Source organism: Crotalus tigris, unplaced genomic scaffold, assembly GCF_016545835.1.
Source record: "Crotalus tigris isolate CLP2741 ecotype Arizona unplaced genomic scaffold, ASM1654583v1 scf7180000023830.6690815, whole genome shotgun sequence".
NCBI classification, from domain to species: Eukaryota; Metazoa; Chordata; class Lepidosauria; order Squamata; family Viperidae; genus Crotalus; species Crotalus tigris.
The window spans coordinates 3,856,751-3,877,930 of record NW_024100214.1 but is presented as its reverse complement, the minus strand read 5'-3'; the positions used below and the strand labels follow the sequence as shown (position 1 = coordinate 3,877,930).

Sequence of the window (21,180 nt, the reverse complement as noted above, 5' to 3'; positions counted from 1 at the left end):
GCAGGCACATTTCAAAGCATGATTCCAACCGCTGATGGCATTTATCTTCTAAGAAAGTTTCTGGAATAAAACAGATGCTTTGTTTTGCAGCATGCCAGTTCCGATATATAATATCATGTAAGAAAGATGTGGGAAGTCTTGAAGTTCAAGAGCAGCCTGCTGATAAATACTAACTGATGAAGTAACATCAGTTGACATCCTACTCCTGGGCTTTCTAGAGCTTCTGTCTGATCATTGAAGGAGCAGGTATTGGACTAGATGGGCCTCTGATCTAGCACAGCTCTCATTACAGAGGATGTTGTGGAGCTGAGGTTAAATTCCTAGTGATTTTTATATGAAAACACCATTATTTTTTTTGACATGGACAACAATGCTCTGGTTGATTTGGGATGGGATGATCTGTACCAATACTTTTTAATGTTTTGCCTTCTAGATATTGGATTACTCCTTCTGTTACCTCCAGCTAGTATCTGGAGAAAACCAGTGCCAGGGATACTATTCTATGCTAAAGTGGGCTTTCTGAATGGCTTATATAATGATTCCTATGATCCTGAACTGCACCAAAGCTCTCTTGTGCTGTTCATCAAGCTTCATTCCACAAACAGTATCATTTGATGCTGTTTTCTTCTGATATCCTTTTTCTTACTGCTTAGTGGGGCATTCATTCATCCACTAATTTGGTAGTCCCAAAATAGAACTTGACCTCTTTATGTGCTATGTGACCTATACAAATTGTGATCCATCCAGCTGATAAGTTACTCACAATCAATTTGGACCATTGCCAGACTCCAGTAAGTCCAAGATATGGTATCCATTACCTTATAGTGCACTCTGGGAAATGTAGTTTATGGTGAAAGGCATTTTGCTTGGCAGTTCTTTTCTACTAAGCAACAACTTTGTAGTTTCCAAAGCAGGGGCTGGCTAAAGTGGAGAAGAGCTCAGCAAATGGGTGGTATGTCCACTTTCCTCACTATTCTTAAATACACCTTAAAGCATTTTGAATTAAGTGGCTGCATTGCCAAAAACAAAACATTGATTTTAACATAAAAAAGGTGATAGTAATATCAACCCTTGTAAGCCTCTTTGGGCTTATGATCTTCTGTGGCTTTACTATCCCAGAATTGTACAGTGCCAGGCCTGCAACATATCCAATGCTAAGTATAACTTTCACTTTTGTAGCCCTGGAAGTACCTAAACCAGGACATTTTTAAGCCTCTTGCATTCCATGCCTGTTTTGCAACCAAAATGTGCATATGGAAGAAAGCCTTCCCCATGAGCAGCTTCCTTCATTCCATTATACTATATAAAATGCAGAATAACTTGGGACTATTATAAGAAATCTCTGGTACACTCAGAACATATACATATGCAAAGAATCATCAACCTTCTGTATTAAAAAGCAAACAGTTTGGAGTGTTTTCTTCAAATGACAGTAGCATCTTTGGAAAATATGGTTCAACATACATTTTAAAATAGTAATTCTGTTTGTGTTGCAACCTTATGTGGTAGTCAAAAGCTTGCACAATTAAACAGACTGTACTGAGTGGATGAGGCACATCAACTTGTTCATCGCCTTGTCCTCGTCCTCCTCTTCTTCCTCCTCCACTTCTGGCGCCTGTCAAAAACACTGAGGAGCAAGTCGTGGGAGATGAGCTTCAAGAATCTCAACAGGGAGCTACACCAGCTGTTACGTTTGCAGTCTTAGAACAGCCTCTGGAACTTTCTTGACACCAACTGCATGCCCGAACATTTTTGCTTTATTTTACACATCTTGTGGGGAGTGCTGAGAACTCACTTACCTGTTGCTTATGTTGAGCCCACCCTGATGATTTCAAAGACACATGCACAGTCAGGAGACTAAACAATGCCAGCTGCTACAGTCTTTAAAAATTAAATATTTCAATGTCATTTTTGACATAGTGATTAAAAATTCAGATATTGCTGTGTAGGTGATCTCTAGCTTGCACAGATTTTAGAAATTAAAATAAAAAGGAACAATGTTGAATGCAATGTCTATTTTGTTTAACAATACGACTCAATCATATTTTCCTTCAAAGCAAGACCCCATGGGATAGCGGTTAGTAACAATTTTTATCTCTTTTGTATGGAGTTAATTAACATCTTATACTGTGTACAGCAGAATATTTTTGATTTTTTTCAGGAAGAACTGAGAGCACTTAAGGGAATACAACTTAAACAGTGATAAAATAATTATTATAAAATGCAACAAGAATGTGTATTTTCATTTAGTTGCAACAAATTGTTTGCAGTTACCAACCTATTTCCTATTAGTTTTGTTTGCTAACTGAATGTTTGCTGTAATGAAAGAAATGCTGTATAACCTTTATACTGATTCAACTCATCCAGGAACCATTGTTTAAACAATCCCCCCCCAGATGTGTGCAGAATCAATTTGTATTGCCACTGCATTTTCCACATTACCATTCTAAGTAGTGGTATCTTTTACACTACATAAATGTTCAGAAGTAAAACCTATTGGATTCTAATGGGTTTTGTGTATACTACAGGAGTGGGGAGGATTTTCATGTCAGGCACAATTGCAGTCAAGATCAATCGGATAGCAATCATTTATGCCAGATCCAAAAGGGCAGGCAAGGTCAGAATGAGTGGGATTGTGTGGGAGAAGACTTTGGTTCCCAGGCATTCTTTTGATCTGATTAATCCATCAGCTTTGCTGTTGGGAAACAGATCAAATCAATTTGCCAGCCTGGTTAATGTTTACTTCAGCTTCCCAAATCCTTGACTAACATAGATAATAACTAGAGACTATGGGAGTTAAGTTCAACCAATATGAAGGGCACAAAATTGTAGAAGTCTGGAATAAATGATATCAATAAGTCAGAAAAGAAATCTTGAGGGAAAATTATATATATAACTGATCTAAAAATAGATCTAAAAATGACAGACAGAATGATATGGGGGGAAATATGCTGTTCTGTATTGAACATATAAAAGAAATTGGTGAAATGTCTTAATATTTGTAAGAAATACACAAATAACAAACCAAGAAAGTAAATGAGATAATTTTTCTATATTGGATTTACAAAAGATGGTTAAAGCTTTTTAGAATGTTGTGAAAAGGGACAAATAAAAAAAATGAAAGTATGATTTGATTTGACATTTGAAGGCACAAAAAAATTAAGACTGTTAAAAAGAATATAAAGTTGCTTTATTTGATCAAAATATGTTGTTAATTCTTAACAGATTTTTGCTAATTAGAACTAAAATGATGCGATTTTACAGATTGCTTTATAGATAAGAGATGTATTATGGAAGGAAGAGATCATTTGCTGTTTTTTTAAAAAAGGTGGTAAGTTACTAAAATTATTTATACATTGTGATGAAGGGGGAAGTCATTTATTTATAGATATTTCTTTTTCTTTACTATATTCTTTCTATTTTTTCTATTCTTGTTTCCTGCATATTTTTTCCTTTTTTTAGTTTGTATTTTTTATCATAATTATAATTTTTAATAAAAGTATTACAAAAAGGAATAATATACATGCGTATGTGTTAGATTCAGGGTTTAAACGTTAAGAGATTTTAGCACTTCTTTTCCCAGTCTTGAAGGCTGACAACTATTCAGTGCTAGTACAACAGTTCTTTCTGCACACAGCTTCATTCCTTCTCATGTCTTCCTTCTGATTGAGTTGTTCTTCCTTTGGGCCCTATTGAATGGGTGCTTTTCAAATCTCCTGTCTTCATTTCTCCCTTATGTGATTTCCTAGCCCCTAACATCCCCTTCAGAGGGGGCCTGTTCAGAAGTCTTTTCCAAATGAGGAGAGACAAAGGCTGTTAGGGACAGTCTATGGATGGTCTTTCACACAGTGGAATACTTTAGATCTTTCTTGGAATTATGTTTTAAATGTTAAAAGAAAGTTGTTCAATGAACTTATGCATCTGCAACATGAGCTTCTCTGTTTCTTATTTGGATTCAATTAAAATATGCATTATATGATTTCACTGTCAGGAAAAAAAGACAATTTTATCCCACCTTCAATGTTGATATCACATTTTATTTTTTTGTTCTTTTTATTTTATTTATATTATTATGTGCATCCCTTTATTACTTGTATTGCTTTATTATTGTTACAAATAACTCAAGTTGCGAACATATCCAACACACCTTCCTCCTCCTATTTTTCCAACAACAATCCTGTGACATAAGTTTGACTGAAAGAGAGTAACTGGCCCAAAGCCATCCAGCTGGCTTCCAGGGCTAAGACAAGATTTGAACTCACGGTCTCCCACTTTCTACCCTGGCGCCAACCACTAGACCAAACTAGCTCTCAGATTTCAGTCAAAAGCCTAGAAAACATGCTTTGCTTAACTGTGTGTCAACACTGTAAACATTGGATGTTCCCACTCTGACAAGTGATGAAAATTGCAGCCATTTTCTATTTGCTTTTAATATGCTTTTTCTGATATTCAGAAATCAGGTGCAGAAGAGGGGGAGGTTGGGATGAAAGCTCAAGCTCAGCTAGCCATAACAATAACGCTGCTTGTGGGAATCCAAGGACGAGCTGATAATGTTTTGGTGGGCTGAGGAGCTGGGGAGAAAGCCTGCGTTTTTAGGCTAATTGGAGAATGTGATTTATGACAGCTTATTGAGGGTGGGAATTGCACTTTGTTACTTTGTATCTGGGGGAAGGGAATTTAGTTTTTGGGTTCAACTATGTAGTGCCGATACATTGTTTCCTGAATAAATTGTTCTTTAAGGAAGAATTCTGCCTCAAAGTTCTTTTCATGGGTTTCATCTATCAGAACCATGACACTGTGTTAATATAGTTTAGTAAAAAATAAATTCAGAAAATCATTTTGTCTGCTACAAAGATACTCTATAAATGAGAGTCCTTGATATTCTGAGCTTGGCTGTTTGCATATAAATCAGTGCACTGATGATGGTACCTAGTAAGGTAATGAAACATCTGCAAGCACACCACAAAGCTCAGAAAGCACAAAAAATTCCACAGTTCAACCCTAAGCTATATATATTCTATTATTCTATAAACCTAATGAGCGCCATGTACGTATTCTAGAGAATTTCCTGATTATTTTTTTTACTGTTCACCTTCTGTTTTTAATAATTATAGAATAAGCTTCTTTCTTATTTAAAATGTATAACACTATGCATTAATAGTAATTATATATTAACAATAGGCAATCTGACTCTGTCTTATACATTCTTTTAACATGGTATTTGAGTGAGCTCACTATCTATTGTCTGCCTGTGTGTTTACACACACATACACACACACAAACACACAGACAGACAGAAATATTGCTTCTAATGTACCATATTCAACTCTCTAAAATTCTTTCTTCTAGTAACTAGTTGCATGTACATTTCCATTAGCTATGCATAAAATAGAAACAAATTGCTCTTTTGAATTATCTTGAATATCACAGGGATTAAGAGTTGACTAGGCAGATTCAAATATCCCTCTCCTACCTCTTGAATTCCTTCCCGTTCTGCCTCTTTAAATATATTCAGCACAGCTTCACTCCCACCATGTTTCTTGTCATTACCTTTTTTTGTCTTACCACAGTACATTTTGCTTGCTAACAGTTTGATCATCTTCCCCTTAAATCACAATAAATTCTGCAGATTTTAGACATATACTTACATTTTAAAAACAACTACAACCACCAAAGGCATTTTGTTCAAATTAAGGGGAGTTGTATGCAAAGTATGGAAACAGGCATGGGGAATACAGAAACGAGATATAGGATAAGTACATAGATGCCACTGCTGTCTCCTCTCCTTCAAAAAGTTGACACATATGGGTGTTGTAGTGATGGGGAAGGAAGCATCTTCATTGGATTTGGTAGACCCGACTTGAACTAAAGGTAGGACCTTGGATGTCCAAATTCACTGCTTACAATTTGGCAACACATTATTTGCTAAATAGTGATTCCTCCGATTAACCTCTAGCATATGAATATTGTAGGAATCATCAGAATTTTTTTTTTAAAGTTTGGTGATAGAGAAGTGCTGGTGTCACACATATGGTATCTTGTTTCTTTTCGAGTTTACAAAATCTTCACAACAATTAGAAAATACCTTTGACTTTGTATGACTCTCTATAATCATCTGCAGAGGAAATGACTGAATCTGGAATATAGAAAAATGAAAAGAAAAAACCAAACCCCATTTCTATGTAGAAATGTGTTCAGCTTGCAGCCTAAGAACCAGTTAATCCTGACGGCAATGGGATCAAGCTCCCCCTCTTACTAATAATTATATTCCTTGCGCATTCTTATAGTAAACTAAAGAGCCAATACGGTAGGAGCTAAACAGCATCTGTGAGAAATAGGAACACTATTACCAATATGCACACTTGAAGCAGAATCAATAATTTTTACTCTTTCTGGAAAAAGGATAACTTCTTCTTTCTCAAAAGAAATAATACAATGACGATTCAACATTCTTAGTGGCCTACAGGTACAGGAAGGCTCAGTTGCAATAGAAAAGAGGAGAAATTGCATTTATGCATGTGTGTGGCTCAAAAAGAGAAAATAAACATACAGTATTTTCCGGCGTATAAGACGACTTTCTAACCATGCATATCTTCTCCGAAGTCGGGGGTCATCTTATACGCTGGAAAATATGGTAGGCCCATCAGGTTATATATTATGATCTTGAGCTATTTACAGCATGGCTGGCTCATAGTAAGCCACTCAGGATCATTCCCCTCTTCCATTTAAGTAAATCTTAGCAATACTCAGCAATATCTTTTTGTCCTGTCATAGCCTTATGACATTGTCTTCATTACAACTGAGATGGACCTAAATCATCCACAACTGAATTAGTTTAAAGCAGTATTAATTAAACAGGAAACTAGCCTTTGCCAAGGCAAATGTTAGGCTCTAACATGATATTCATTTACAAGAATGTCTCTGGGATCCATAGGGGGACTTAATCCACAACTTTTGCCTAAAATGTACTCATTGCCCAGAAAAAATATTCTCGGTGTGGATGTGACAAGTGTCAGGTGCAGGTGTTATGAACAGCTGTCAGATGTTCCTAATAATTTACAAGTATCTTAGGCTGTTTATGGAACCATACAGAACCTCTGAATTAAAGAAACTATTCTAGTCTTTGAAATAGGAATAACTCCAAGGGGTTTGGGGGTGTGCAAAAGTGGTCAACAAAATAGTCTCAGCAGGGGTAATCAAAGCAGTGTACCTTAAAAGGGGATGGAGCTTTGTTCACCCAGTTGCAGTTACCATTTTGATGCTGTTGATTCCCTGTGGAAACTTCTCTGTTGAACTTCACAGCATAAAAATCCCTTTGGGTAAACAAATGGCATTCGATTGATTTCTCTTCTGGATCAATCCCATAGTAAATTTTCCTGAACACCAGTCTGACTTTTAAAAAGCACTTTCAGTTTGTTGGACAGGAAGTACAGTAGAACTGAGAATTGCCCAACATAAACCCCTTAGTTATGAATTGTATTTTGTGATGCATGCTGGGTGGAAGCTGGGAAGGAAGAGTACCAAGAATATTAGACTAGACTACTGTAGACTGGGAAAGCAGAATAAGACCCAGGGGAAAAAGGCAGTGGCCAAGCACTTCTATATTGCTGCCAAGACTTCAACTTGACTAAAGGAGACTGGAAACTGAATAGCAGCCAACCAGTTTCCAACATATGCCAAGGCTTATGCTGTTTCATATGATGTTGCTTGAAAAGAGAATCTGGCATTCCAGGATTAAAAATACTGGGAAAAACTTGTTAGGAGTTTCATGGTGATAAAAGACATAATGGCGAGGAAAAAGGAAATTTAGGGCATTTTTAAAAAATCAAGAAGGAAAATGAAGATGAAACTCAAGTATAGCAAGTGTCCTCCTTAAATGCATCACAATGTTTTCAAATAAAGTATAGCCACAATTAATGAGAAGACTAATCTCTTCTATATTTTTTTGATGCTGCCAAAAGCAGCATTCAGAAGACAAGAAAAATATAATTGTCTCTAATGAAGATTTCTCTAGAAATATTACATGCACAGCTGTACTTTAGAGAGCTTTTAAAAACAGAATACATAATTACCTATACCACCTTTGAAATTTGCCATTTCTTATTTTGGTCAGTGATAATTACCAAGAAAATTATTCCCAAGAAAAGGAGTAACAGGGAGACAGGAGAAGGAGGCAGGCCACTCTTGCAGAATATGCCCTTCACTACCAGAATACAGAATACATTCTGGTGGTGCATTCCTCTGGTCTCGACCCTACATCTCTCTGTTTTTAGCTGTTGCTGTTGAATGCCAGGTCAGTCGATAATAAGGCTGTCCTCATCTGTGATTTGATCAGGGGGAAAAAAAGCGATCTGAAACCTGAAGCTTGGCTGGGCTCAGAGGATATTTCTCTCTAGGAGATATGCCTAGCTCCTCTCTAGGAGATATTTCCCTCTAGGACAGACATGTCAAACACAAGGCCCGGGGGCCAGATGCGGCCTGCGAAGTGGTTTCATGTGGCCCACGAAGCCATCCTGGAAACAGTGAGGGAATGGCCCCCACTGCCTTGTCCCTGGCCCAGGCCAGCCGGGAGCCAACGTACAATTTTGTGGTGGCCATCTTGGCACTTGCCCCAGTGGACCATGCCTTGGCACTTGCCCCAGTCCCACCCCCTTCTGCCAGAGACCCTCAGATCTGTCCCACTCCTGCCTAGGCCCCCACAGACACCCTTGACGGGAATGATGTAGAACTGGCCACGCCCACCCAGTAGGCCACACCTACTCCACGCCCATCCAGTAGGCTGTACCCACTCTGGCCACACACCCCCGCCCCCCCAAGGGCAACCGCAATGCTGATGTGGCCCTCAGTGAAATTGAGTTTGACACCCCTGCTCTAGGAAATATGCCTATGCCGTGGGTGTGGCCTCAGCCATGTTCTCTGAGCGTGGACAGAAGTGTAGTGACCATCATCCATGATTCTTCCAGAGGCAATTCCATAGATTGTCAGGTGCAAGATCCTGCTTGCTAGGTGGGTTCTAGGGTACAGTTGGGATTGTTGCCATTGTGCCAACTTCCAACTTTCTGAGCTACTTGATTCCATGGCCAGGCTGGTGGTGGCGTTCCCTTGGTCTATGGGCCCAGTGAAGCTCAGCAGGTTCTTTGTTCATGTGAACAGGAGTTTTGTTAATGAACTCATTGTTTCATGGAGTGCTCTATAAATGACAGATTGTATTAATTTTTGGAATATATTTGATATTATTCTATTTAAATCCAGTTAATGAAAATTGTCATTCTCGCTCTTCTCAAGAGGAATGTTTTTCAGATAATGTTGCAACTTTACCGTCCCATGAACATTTCTGTTTTAATTGGAGGGTGGTGACTATGACTTATACCAGATTAATACAAGAGGATATTCAGAACAAAATTCGGAAGAGCTGTAAGAAGCAACAGCAGTTAAAAAAGATACTGGAACTTGCACAAATAATTGAAAGATACAATACAGAAATAGGCACAAGCTTGAAAAGATGGCATAAAACAGAGGTCCCCAATCCCCGGTCCGTGGACCAGTACCGGTCCGCACAAACAAGCAAAGCCCCATCCGCGAGATGCAGGCAGCATACAAAACCACGCCCCCTCCGGTCCGTGGAAAAACCTTTCTCCAGGGATCCGGTCCCTGGTGTCGAAAAGATTGGGGATCTTTGGCATGAAATATTATTTGGGGTGTAACATAACCACAAAACCTTTAGTCTATTGCTACAATCTGACCTTTAACTTTAGATGAAATCTCACTGTGCAATTTGTATAATCAGACATGTGCTATAAATATATTCATTGTTGGACAAAGTTCTTGAATTCATTGTCTGAAAACATTCAAAAAACAAGAAGCAGGGGGATACTGGGGAAAGGAAGAAGGGGCTGCAATTCTCTATTCATTTTAGGCAAGAAGAATTAGGAATTCACTTTTGAATAGTCCTGGGCACCCTCTTATGTCTGTTTTCTGGGAATAAATACTACTGGTATTTATTACAGGTACTTGCATGAACATACATACTACATTTTAATTTGTTTGCAGACACACATATGCTCAGAATAGAAGCAATTAAGATCTTTAAGAAGAGCTCAATACATATGAAGGCCAAACCAGCAGGTAGTTAATCAAGGAAAGCTCTTGGAAACAACAATGACTACAGAAAAGAAGCAATTGCATACAAATTTGCTTATTGGAAGAACAAGCCAATGAAGAGTCAATACTTGAAAGATATAGAAGTAAAAGCTGACCCAAAAAAACACAAAACCCCAGGAGTTGGTTAAGATTAGGAATGTTAAAGAAACTGATGGCTTTATTCTAGCAGCTCAAGAACAAGCTTTGCCTACTAATTGCATGAAGGTGAAAATTCAACATGTAACAACAGCAAATTGTCACCTTTACAATAAAAAGAGCAAAACAACTGGCCATTGGATCAACGGCTGCAGCAAAATATCACTAACTGACTCCAAGCAGCATCATGACTCAGTTGCCAGAATTCTTCAATGGAAACTTTGCTCTTGAGCTTTGAATTTGAATGCAGTAAAAACTATTGGGACCATCAAGTTCAGAAGGTTTTGGATAATGAGTGGGTAAAGATCTTTTGGGACTTTAAGCTCCACATAGACAGGCATCTTATTTATAACATGTCTGATATCAGCTATTGAAAAGAAGAATGTCTGGTTCATTGATAATGCTCTTCCAGGGGATGCTAGGATTGATGAAAAATAACGGGGAAAAATTATGAAACACCAGGGCTTGCAGATTGAAGTTGAACACTTATGGAAAAAGAAATCCATTGTTATAACCAATCGAGAGCAATAAAGAACTTCTTTGATATCTGGAAATATTGAATTTATCAGATACGAGCAGCCTAATTTTACAAAGAAAACAAAAAAACCCAACAACACCTTGCTTGGAACTGCCTAGTTTCTTAAACGCTACCTTAATCATTCATTGGGCTTGAATTATTAAGTTTCCACCAGTCTTAGATTGCGAATCTAAGTATAGATTACCCACACAAAATAATAATAGCCCTGAAAATAAACCCCATTAGGAAGCTGCGGTTCTTGCTGGGGACGTGACGCAACGCGGGCATCCAAGCCTGCCCAAAATTTAAATTGTGGCCCTGCAAAGTTGTTAAACGAGACCCCCAATCGCCATCTCCCTCGGGGAAGAGGAGCTCACGCCGACGCCCCTCCCCAGAAGATGGGCGTCCTTTCACCTCACTGAACTAAAGCCCTCCAGCGCTCAGGGACTGCGGCGCTGCCACCGCTCCCTCCTTCGCTGGCACTCCCAGGGACCGCCTCCCTTGCTCGGCTGCCGAGCACTTCCTTCGGAGCGGCCGCCTTCTGTTCCAGGCGGCAAAGCAAGGGCCGCCGAGCCAGGAGCAGCCGCGGCCGCCCCCGTCTTCACGCTGCCCACGCCAGGATCTGCGTCACGCGGCCGCGAGTGGGAGGGAGGAGCAGGAGAGCGGAGCAGGCGGGAGCAAGAACGGAATCTCCCCATGTGACGGCGCGGGAGGGGGCCGTGGATGCGCAGGCAGAAGAGAAGGCAAGGAGGCGGCGGCGGTGGCGGCGGCAGCGGTGGAGGAGGCGGAGGCTGCTGCTCCTGCTCCCGCCGCCGCCAGAGCGGCAGCCATTCCCGCGCTTCGGGCTTGCGGGTCAGAGCGGAGCCTAGGAGGTGGAAGCAGCACACCCACCGATGGAAAGGGAAAAGCTTGGCCGCAGGCGAGGGGGACTTTGGCCGTAACTTCTGACCAACATCTTCCCCGGCTAGGAAAAGACCCGGACGCAGAGCAGCGGCTGCGGCTGCGAGGAGGTCCTGGAGGAGAAGTAAGTCCGGGACTCTCACCTTGTGGCTGGCGATCGCACGGGAGTTTCCAGGCGACAGCGGTGGCTTCCCTTCGCTCCGCTCCGAAGGCGTGGGGCGGCGCAGTCCGGAGGCTCAGCGGCGCACCCTTTGGCGCCGCGTGCGCTTTTTCTCTCCGGCTGAATGGTTGCGTTCGCGCGCCTTTAGTGGGCCCGGCACCCACTAAACTCGAAGGCGCGTGGGTCGTTGGCGTGCGCGGGAGGTTTCGGCTGGCATCTTGCGAAACGGTATTGCGGGGGGGAGCTCTTTGAAGCGGAACTGCGTCCGTCCTTGCAATCGTAGTAAAATTGGAGCCAATGGGCTCATTATAGTCTACTCTGGAAGGAACAATATAAAAATCGCAGATCTCGTTTTAATTGTCGCTGGAGCTTGGAATAGGGGTGTGTGCTTCGGGGTTTCAAACTTGAATGAGCGGTCTTAAATTCAGCGCCCCTTCCTGCAGCCCGATCTGCGCGCCTTTACAAACTTGCGCGGGTGCTTCTAACTCGCTCCGAAGTCAGTGGCTGGGTTAAAAAATGCACGAATCAGCTTGAGCGCAGGTGGGATAAAAACACTTCTAGATAAACAATACTCTAGACGCGGGATACCTGCACAGGTAACATCCGCACGAGTTTCGCTTAGCCGGGCTCGCATTTCGGAAGCGAAACTGATGGGGACAGCGGCGTGTCAAAAACGAGGCCGCAATCCTACTTCTTTACCTGGGAGCAAGTACCAGGGAGGCTAGTGGAGCTTCCTTCTAAATTAAATAGGTGTATAGGCAGAGTTAATGTTTGTAAGAGGGAAAAGGGGCGAACGGAATATAGAAGCGCCCTGCCTCTTTCTCGCCTAAGAGGGCTGTTTGCACTGCTCCTGCGCTGCAGTTGGTTCCCGCTGCTGTAGATTGCCGGAAGGAGAGCGAGGATGCGTGTGTGGGTGGGTGGCGTGTGGATAATTCCCAGAGAAATCCAGTGCAAAAAAAAAAAAGGGTGAGGGCGTGGGCGTGGGCGGAAAGTACTGAAACATCCTTGCATTGTCTTCATTAAAAGTTGGGAGAGATGGTATGCAATCCAAACATTGCAAAAGAGGGAATGTTTTACAGCGTTAAGTATACGGTATACATAAGGTTGTCCTTGTCTACGATCGCAATAAATATTTGATTTGATATGGATAGCTAATCTTAATTATTTGCCGACTGGATTAACAATTGTTTTAATAGCTTTGAACATCTTAAGAATTAGGAAACTTATCTTTGGTGAACATTTTTATATATTTCTAACTTGGGGTGGGGATTGCTTTTGAGGCTATCTTCCCAATATATATATTTTTGAAAAACATCTTTAATTCAGTTTTAAAACTTTAGTTTGACTATCAGTACTGTACTCAGATATGTTTCAACACGGATGGTAATACATCCTGTCTCCTTGCAAATCAAAGCCAACATAGAATGCTTTATTGAGAAGATTCTGTTTTGTTGTTGTTTTTTGCCCTCTCAAGTGTTTGGAGCCATAGAACAACCAAAAGTGTGAGAAAAAATGATACATACAATTCAGCTTTTTAATTTAGGAGGTCTTATTTACATTTGAACATTTGTATACTTTGAGTATCTGAAATATTTTAAGATAGGAACTCTTGGATATATTACCAAATTATATCCATAGTGTCTTATTTGAGGAAATTGGTAGATAATAGATATTTGAGCTGTATGTATGTGCACATACACAGATAAATATAGAAAGATTATTACTGTATTCTGCTACAAAAATTATTTTGCAAAATATGCAGTATACAAAAACTATAATGCAAACTTGGTAGCTTGATTGAAACAGTATGATTAATTTTAAAGATCTCTGTAGAATTATCAGTAAATCTTAAAATTGTTTCATCTCTTCAGATTGATTTCATTTGTTGAAAGAATCTTTTTTTCTGCTGAATAAGCTTGCTGGTTTGTTGGGAGGGGGAACACTGGTGGAACCCAGATCTAAATAGGTGGCTCTTTGGAAGTAAGCTGTGTTTATTAGGTTTTGTGTGTGCGCACAGGGTGTGTGTATGTGGGGGGGATGGATAAGGATGAGTTTAGCATTTAAGATGTCAGTGTCTGTTAGTTTCAAGGCTAAAAGTCCTTACAATAATAGCCATCCACTTGCAATATTTCAATAAAAAAATATGAAGCTGCAGAAAGGTTGTTAAAATGTATAGCTGCTAATATTGTGGAAAATAAACAGCGGTCCAAAGCATAGTTACTTTAAAGAGACCTTTTGGAGACAGGCACTTGTGCTGAAATCAATATTTTTGGGAAATTCTCTTGGGAGATAATTACTCTTTTAATGTGAGAGGTCTGAGCTAGCTAGTGCTAGGGTAGTAAAGCTAAATGGCTGTGGGAAAATATTACTGTATTTTTCTTTGCATGTTTCCCCTCTGAAATAGGTTCAGCTCATTTTATAGAGAAATCATTCATTTGTATAGAACCTCATTGGTATTGGATTGGGAAAGAAGTCAACAAGTAGGATTTTTCATTATTAAAGTTTGGAATTTGCTCTCATTTCTGTGGTAGAACCAAGAAATATTTACTGGCATTTGATATCTAAATGTATCAAGTGGAATCTTTAATATAGGAACAATCCTATATTAAACTTTTGCTTTCTGCCCACTTATATAAAAATCTGTGTCACTTAAGCTATTGCTGTTAAGTTTTGCTTGTTATCCTTCCATAGAACTTAAGTTTCCTAACTAAAGAGGGAGAAGTGAGCTAAATTAAAATGGAAGGGCAACTTTAATTTATCAAGTAACACCTGAACAAGCCTTGGGGGGGGGGGGGAAGAATACAAAATATTTCTCTGTTTTGTTTCCTTCCCTTCTCTCTGCCCTCAGTCATTCATAAGCTGATCTGAAATATCTTAAGGATGCAAAAGATTTGCTGCTAGAACACATTGAAGACTGGTGCTTTAATGTTAGCTTCTTTTTGTGGAGTTTGGGGTCAGACTTTACCTTTTCAAAGAAAAAAAAAGTCTTTTTAGTGGTTTTTTTTTTCTGAACTTTGATGGCAAATTTTCTAGAATTTCAAACAGCATCGCTTGCCACCATGAAAGATTTAGAAGGCTGATTAATGTGCATTCATCCCACTGTTAGCAACCCATACCAAGAGTTCTCCTTCTCTATAATTCGCCCACATGAGCCACATCGCAGCAGAAACGCCTCCTCCCTCCAATTTTCACACACAACATGCAAGTACCTTTATTTCTCACAGTCAGTTTTGGCTGAAAGAATTTTTTTTTTTAAAAGGTCATCCTAGATGTCTTGAGATAGGATTGGTGGGAGGATCTCGTCCCTTCATGTGATAACAGCAAGTGTTTCTACCATCTATTGGTTAGATAGCTCCTACCTGTCTTCCTTCAACCATCTACAGAACCTGGGAAGTTCCCACTTAACACTTTTAACTTTGGAATAGCCATATATAGGATAGTACTGCCAGAATGTTACTACAGCATTTGTGTTATTTAGTTTTATTAATATTTGTCTTGTAAGGTAAGTGATTGATCTGATCTGATTGATCCTTATGCTTGATAATCTGATTTAGACTACTGTTTCAGATTTTTGCTCCTAACCCTATTTTTGCTGTTGCTGCTCAAAACCAATAGAAAAACAACATAATTAACAGTAAAATGGAAGCCATAAAACATCATACAAATTGGGTAAAGGTGGGTATGGATCATTTCATCGGGAAATATCTACTAAAAATATCTCAAAGACTTGTTCTTCCTACTGTACTTCTCTCTCTCTCTCTCTCTCTCTCTGTGTGTGTGTGTGTGTGTGTGTGAGAGAGAGAGAGAGAGAGGGTTCCCCCCCCAAAAAAGGCTTGGTTTGACAGTAGGATAAGCAGCGCATACATGTAAGAGTTTATCACTTTTAGTGTCTCTAAGGATTCAAGCAATTTTTTAAAAGCTGCTTACAGTATAAAATGATGCTTGAGGTCATGTGAATAATGTATAACTGATAAAAGAGATGGGGTTGGGTTGTTGTTTTTTTTTCCCTATTCTCAGAATGTTCAGAAAAGCTGCAAGGGCAAGTTTTTATTTGTGCCCCTCTTGTGTTACAGCTTTTCCTGGATCTGTCCTACCTTTATTTGCAAGGTTGTCTTAAATGGGGAAGCCTGGAATATAGACTTTTGCATGTGGTCCCTTATTAGGAATTTGGGAATCTATATAATCATTCCTAGTGCCAGGTAAAATCTTTATCCCTGGAAATTTAAATAGAATTGCCTTCTTTTGGATCAGCAGAAATATTCAGCATCCAGGCAGCAGCTAAAGATAGGAGCCTATTGCTCTTTTGAATGTGTTTTTTCCTTTCATGCAGTAATGTGTGAAAAGAATTTGGATGACAGCTAATTCACACATGCATGTAACATACTTAATTGTTGATTATCAGTGAATCCTGTCATTGTCTTTGGTTGACAGGCGTTACTCTTGAGATGAAAGTGTAGGTCTACTGAGCTTGTAGATTGTAGATTTCTTTCGAGCACTTTACAGTTTAGAACACAATTGTAGAATAATGCTTAGGTTCGAATAATGTTTTTGTGCTTCTGAGCAGGTGATGAGTAGTTCACCATGGGGTTTCCACTGTCAGCCCTATATCTAACAAAGATGACGCAGTCATGCACAGTCTTAAGTGCAGCTATCAATAGTTATGTGAGGCATCTTGGCTTAGCTTCTTCCTTGGTGTCTTGGCAGTTCCATCTGCTCTGAGTCAACCACTGGTAGAGATTTGGTTCCCAGGATGACTGTGGTCGTGGCGTGGCACAGCTTGACATTCCTGGAGTCATCCCTCCCCACTTATTGTATACCTTCCTCCTTTTCCATCAAGGAACTTTGGGTGAATCACAGAGGTAGGCTGGTTGCGTCATGAAATGAGGTAAATGATTATTTGAGGTGTTAAATAAGAAAAGTGGGCTCTTGGTGGTTAATCTTCCAAGGTTCCAAAGGGAATCCGATCAATTCTTTTCCCTATTTAAAATTCTGAATTGGAACAACAGCCTAGTTTTGGATTTATTAACCCAAAAATATATTGCCAAAAATACTGTTTAGCCATATTCTACATACTAAAAGGTAGGCCTGAATCTAGAAAAGACAGAACAGCAACTCTACAATGCATATGATTCTTGCAGTGCAATAGCCACAGTTATCATGAAATCTATAGCACAGCCCCATAGTATCCGCTGGACTCCCAAAATAGTAGAAATCAATTTTAAAGTAAGAACTTACTTCAAATCCAGACAGTTCTCATTTAACGCCTACTTATTCAGCGCTGAATGACTAGCAGTTACAACCAGTCTTCAGAGTTCTGGTCATTACACTGTCTGGCCTGCAATTTTTATGTCATAGTGAGCTGCAATCACATGGTCGTAATTTTCAGCAATCCCTGTGAGCTTCCCACAAGCAACATTCACAGGGAAGCCTGCAGAAAGTTTGAAGTCCTAGTCATGTGTAATCCTTGCTTAACTATGTGTGTGGTCCTTACTTAACTATGGCAACTAGGAATGCTGGAACTGCCATTGCTAAGCAGTGTGGTCACAGTCCCAATTGCCATCATAAAATCAAAGATTATCTGTAGCCCAAATTTCATCAGATGAGCAAATGTAGTTTGATTTTTTTTAAAAAAACAACAACAAACCCTCACCATCTTGCAAAATCATCAGCCATTAATCAGCATGACCAGTGGCTGAGATAACGTTATTGTTGAGCAGTCTGGTCTACTGGTTGAGATAACTGGTTTGGGACAGGGACAATTTTTGAGCATGGTACTTTGCTAGATAGTGTTGGCTCAGTCACTCTCTCAGCCAACATACTTCATGGCATTGTGAGTATGAGGAGTAATTGAGAGGAGTCTGTGACTTTGAGCTCCAAAAGGAAAGGCAGTTTAGAATCTAATGATGTAGATTATTTGGTTTATGCTCTGGGTCAAATTTAGCACAGTGATATAGGTAGTCCTCAGCTTACAAACACAAGTGAGCCCAAAATTTCTGTGGCTAAGTGAGATATCTGTTAAGTGAATTTTACCCCATTTTACAATCTTTCTTGTCACAATTGTTAAGTGAATCACTGCAGTTATTAAATTAGTAACATGATTGTGAAGGGAATTTGGCTTCCCCATTGACTTTGCTTGTCAGAAGGCCAAAAAAGGGGCATCACATGACCGTGGGAGCCTGCAACTCATAAATGAGTCAGTTGCCAAGCATCTGAATTTTGATCATGTGACCATGGAGATACTGCAGTGGTCATAATTTATTCACTTCTTCAGTAGCCTTCAGTCTTAATAAAACCTTCAGCCAAGAGATGTGTACAGTTATTGTTGCACATTTTTAAGAATGCATCTGTAAAAGGCCATATTTTCTCTTCTGTAGTTGGTTTTGAATCAAATAGGAACACGAAATAGGAGGGTGTGAGGTTGCATTAAGTCTGATTTAAGCAGATTTTAGCCTCCACTTTAATTCACATTTGGAAAGGAAGATCCATGAATGTGGATGACAGTTCTTCTTTTCAACAGTAGAACCCATGAAATGAGACATTTTGATCCATTTTAAATGAATGTCTGCACAAAGCTAAATTTGCTCTAATGATAAAGTTGTCCATGTTGTATCTTTAATACTATGTACTATTAATAAAAGTTCTCTGTATTAAATTATTTCTCTTTACAAAATGCAGGAATGAAAGCTAGAATGAAAAAAGAGCGTTGTCTTACCTGAACGCTTTTTCTCAGCAGGATGGTGTAGACTCCACTGATTGGGTAATTTAATCCCACCTGCTCAGACTAAGACAAAAAAACTCTGCCACGCCTCCTTCTGGGTGTGACTTCCCAGTTTTTGTCGAGGCGAAGCTACCAGACGCAAGGCTCCAAACAAAAAAGGAAGACACAGGCCTAGACTAACACTAACAGGGTGGGTGTGGAGTCTACACCATCCTGCTGAGAAAAAGCGTTCAGGTAAGACAACGCTCTTTTCTCCATCAGGATGGATGTAGACTCCACTGATTGGGACATACCAAAGCTGCTCATGTCCCTATAGGGAGGGAGTCTAGGCTTGTGACCCCTGAGAACCCACTATTTGCTGTAGGACTCTCCTACCGAAAGCAGCCTCAGCTGCTGCAAATTGATCTATCCTATAATGTTTTATGAATGAGGAAGGAGAGGACCATGTCGCAGCCCTGCAAATCTCCTCGAGTGATGCCTGGGTAGACCAAGCTGCTGAGACAGCAGCACTACGTGTAGAGTGAGCAGTAATATGTGAAGGTACCGGAAGGGACTGGGAAATATAAGCCCTGGAAATACACATCCTTATCCACCGACCAATGGTGGAAGAAGAGACCTTCCGACCCATAGTTGAGGGTTGAAAGGACACGAATAATGCCTCGGACTTCCTGAAGGTCGAGGTTCGTTTAATGTAATGGCGCAGAGCCCTGCGCACATCCAACATATGCCACCGTCTCTCCAGATGATGGGAAGGGTTAGGACAGAAGTTAGGAAGGACTAGTTCCTGCGAGCGGTGAAACCCTGTATTGATCTTTGGAACAAATGCAGGATCCAACCTGAGGACCACTCTATCCTCATGGAACATGCACAAGTCCTCCCTGACCGACAGGGCCGCCAATTCTGAAATCCTCCTGGCCGACGTGATGGCCACTAGGAAGGCTACCTTCAATGTAAGGAAGTGAAGGGAGCAAACTTTCAGAGGTTCAAATGGAGAGGACGTTAAAGCCTGTAACACCTTAGAGAGGTCCCAGGATGGATAACGATGAACCGTGGGGGGCCCTACATTGGCCGCACCCTTGAGAAAGGCACTGACTGCTGGGTGTTGGGACAGGGAAACCTGGTTGTCACAGGTGAGAACTGTCGACAAGGCTGCTATCTGCCTACATATGGTGCTGGTTGACAGACCTCTAGTTAATCCCTCAAGTAAGTAATCTAATATGTCTGGGATGGAGACAGCAAGCGGTGAAAGCTGCTTTTTGGTACACCAAGAGCAAAAACTTCTCCAAGTGGCGTCATAGATTCTGTTGGTCGAGGGACGCCTCGAGGCCTGGATGACGGAAATAACCCAGAGGAGAAAGACTGTTTGGTCAGACTCTCCCGCTCAAGTGCCAAGCGGCTAATTGGAGCCACTGTGGATCCGGATGTTGGAGGTTCCCCTAGCTGAGAGCTACTCGGTCCGGGGGAATCTTCCATGGAGGTGAAATTGACAGGTCCACCAGGTCGGCAAACCACGGGCGTCTTGGCCAAAATGGAGCCACTAAGATTAGCTCTGCCTGTTCCTAGATGAACTTGCGAATGGTCGCTTGTATTAGTGGAAGAGGAGGGAATGCATAAAGTACACCCTCCGGCCATCTGCTCCGGAGGGCATCCGTTCCCTTCGCCCCCCTCGCCGGAAACCTGGTAAAAAATCTGGGGAGCTGTGCATTGATCGGAGAGGCAAAGAGATCTAGAATGGGCTGTCTGAACCTGCGTGATATTTCCTGGAATAGGATTGAGTCTAGCTTCCACTCTGAGTGATCCACTGTGACCCTGCTCAGGGAGTCTGCCTGTTGATTCGCCTCCCCCGATATGTGCTCTGCCCTGATGGACCTCAGGTTGGACTCTGCCCACAGCCCTATGGCCTGGGCTTCCTGCATGAGTGTCCAAGAGTGGGTGCCCCCTTGTTTGTTTACGTGAGCTTTGGCCGCAATGTTGTCTGTCAGGATTAATACGTGTTTCCCTGATACCAGGGGGGAGAATCTTTGGAGAGCCAGGTGGATGGCCCTGAGCTCCAGCCAATTTATATTGTGAGCCAGGTCTGAACTGGACCACTGACCCTGGGCTAAGTGGTTCAGAATATGACCGCCCCAACCGAACAGACTGGCGTCTGTGGTGAGGGTGATCCTGGTGGGTTCCTTGAACAGAGTGCCCTTGGACAAGGCGGACGAGGTCCACCATAGGAGGGAGGACAGAGTGTGATGGGGAACCCTGACCTTCCTGTTGGAGGCGCTGATGTTGCGTTTCTGAAAAGGAAGAAGGAACCACTGGAGGTTCCTGGAGTGCAGTCTGGCCCAAGGAACGATGCCCAGGCAAGAGACCATCTTCCCCAGGAGTTGGGATAATTGTACCAGGGGTACTCTTTTTTCCCCTCGGATCTGCAGTGTCAGCTTCCGGATGCTGACTTGTCGCTCCTGGGAGAGATATACCTTGCATAGGCTGGAATCTATCAGAGCTCCTAGATGGAGCAGACGTCTTGTGGGTGTGATGTGACTCTTTTTGAAATTCACGGAGAACCCGTGATCCTGAAGTGTTTGAATAGTGATTGCCAGG

The 21,180-nt window shown here is 41.2% G+C and overlaps 1 protein-coding gene across 3 annotated transcripts in view; it reads left to right on the top strand.

Moving 5' to 3' along the window:
* The first annotated feature begins 11,328 nt into the window (after positions 1-11,328).
* NAB1 (NGFI-A binding protein 1) overlaps positions 11,329-21,180 on the top strand; it is a 74,881-nt gene continuing 65,029 nt past the window's right edge. The window contains exon 1 of one of the 3 annotated variants that reach the window (XM_039321937.1): positions 11,329-11,837. The gene's annotated coding sequence lies outside the window, so the exon portion shown is untranslated. The remainder of the gene's footprint in view (positions 11,838-21,180) is intronic. The other 2 variants (XM_039321938.1, XM_039321936.1) reach the window with 2 other exon arrangements.